We start from the raw sequence: 1769 nt of genomic DNA, 5'->3' as shown, positions 1-1769 counted from the left end.
TAAACACAAGGAAGAACATGATATGCGGTTTTATTACTGTATTACTGTAATTTGCTCCAAAATTGGCGGGCCTACAGCTTTGCTGGCGGGCCTGCAGCTTTTAGGAGCTATAGGCCCTGCAGGCCTACAGCTTTTTCTGCTCAGTGGCAAACACTGGCTGCAAGTACAGGGCTATAGGCGGCGCACTGCATTTTGGGAAACTACCACGCTGCTTTCCAACTCCCGTACGAGCCTCGTCAAAGCCGCCAGTAGAGCATTGCACAAACGTTGCAGCGCAAAAATGAGGTCACGAAGAGCGGCGGTGGGTGTTTCCTGATTCCGACAGCCATTTACATAAACTGCGCAACGAGAGCGAACGCGAAAATTTCGCCAAGCTTTGTGTGATTTCGCGTGACACAGCTCGGTTACGAACACAAACGGTTACATTCGAAACCGAGCTGACAATGTCCTATAGCCCTGCGGCAGCTATCCGCGGGCTATAGTACTAATCTAGAGCTAGGGTGGCGCCTACTCCCTTCTACGCACTCCTACGGCACTCGTGCCGGGTGCAAATCCACTTTAGGCACCTTAACTAAGTGATACCTAAGCCTTAAGGTGCCTAAAGTGGATTTGCACCCTCGTGCCGTGCGCCTGCGGCATGCAACATGAACAGCGCATGCGCAACAACTGCTCGGACGATTAGCGCATACGAACAGGTGTCCGATACTCGGACGAATATCCACGTTGAAATACTAAATAGATTTCGTATTTATTTAGCATTATAATTTATATTTTATTGAAACGCTCCAAGTGCCTGTGGGCCCTCGCAGCTCGCTTTACCGTTTTACTTTTAGTTTTACTTTTAGTGTTTACAATTACATCATGATGATTATATGGCTACATAACAATTTTAACATAAATCATTAAATGATAAACACGTTGTGAACCGTTGACGTTGTCGTTGACTCTGATAGTTTTCGTCATTACTGCCATTACTCGCATTAGTTAGTCTCGCGGCCTGTTCGGGCTAACGGTACCTAACAAAAGTACTTACATGGACTGTAAATAAAATTAGAGAATGCAAAATTTCTGATAATTTATATAAGATATATAATAAGTTTATTATAACCGGCGTATATTAGCAGCGTTTACCCAGAGCATATAAATCATAAAATAAAGTTGATTTATATGCTCTGCCTCTGGTTTACCTTTCGTTTCTGTTACGATTACAAACAAGAGGCTCGGGCTGAGAATGTCATAAAGATTTATGTATAAATAAAAAAATACTAAATCGGCCACAAATTCATGGGGAAAATGGTCCATGGATGAGTTACTATCTAGAAATTTGGCTGTTCACAAAGAATTTATGAATCTAAAATTAGAATTATACGTGTAATGCTATAATCATGCGCTTTAGAAACTCTTTGTGGCAGGTTATGTATAAATGGACGTAATAAACGGCATTGTTTAGATTTTCGGTTAGTTGTGCCTGGCACCTACGTTAGGAGGAGGATTGTTCTCTCTGGCTAGGCCTAAGGAATGGTAAACAGTCGATACATTATTTTTATCGATGTATATATAACTTATCTAGTCGTGTAATCTCAATGTGGTCTATGGCATCTTTGTGGTTATTTATCCCTGACTCAAAAGGGCAACTCAAAAGGAAGTCACAATCGTCCCGGCATTGTCGTCACTCCCACTGGTCCCTTGCCTTATTAAAGGCTCACAATGCGCATCCAAACGCTAATTTCTCCAGTACTAGACTAGCAAATACTTCGTGTCATGCATAA

At 42.3% G+C, this 1769-nt stretch overlaps 2 protein-coding genes across 4 annotated transcripts in view; one reads left to right on the top strand and one right to left on the bottom strand.

The window, feature by feature from the left end:
• LOC106804777 (U4/U6 small nuclear ribonucleoprotein Prp31-like) overlaps positions 1–1248 on the bottom strand; it is a 21708-nt gene extending 20460 nt beyond the window's left edge. Inside the window, exon 1 of one of the 2 annotated variants that reach the window (XM_014806108.1) lies at positions 1188–1248. The gene's annotated coding sequence lies outside the window, so the exon portion shown is untranslated. Of the gene's footprint in view, positions 1–1033; positions 1111–1187 lie in introns of those variants that run through there. The other variant, XM_014806109.1, reaches the window with a different exon arrangement.
• A 67-nt stretch (positions 1249–1315) lies between these two features.
• The window catches only part of LOC106804776 (60 kDa SS-A/Ro ribonucleoprotein-like), a 20286-nt gene continuing 19832 nt past the window's right edge, over positions 1316–1769 (top strand). Inside the window, exon 1 of one of the 2 annotated variants that reach the window (XM_014806107.1) lies at positions 1316–1521. The gene's annotated coding sequence lies outside the window, so the exon portion shown is untranslated. The remainder of the gene's footprint in view (positions 1522–1769) is intronic. The other variant, XM_014806106.1, reaches the window with a different exon arrangement.

Source organism: Priapulus caudatus, unplaced genomic scaffold (assembly GCF_000485595.1).
Source record: "Priapulus caudatus unplaced genomic scaffold, Priapulus_caudatus-5.0.1 Scaffold87, whole genome shotgun sequence".
Lineage (NCBI taxonomy): Eukaryota > Metazoa > Priapulida > Priapulimorpha > Priapulimorphida > Priapulidae > Priapulus > Priapulus caudatus.
This window is presented reverse-complemented; position numbering and strand designations above follow the sequence as displayed.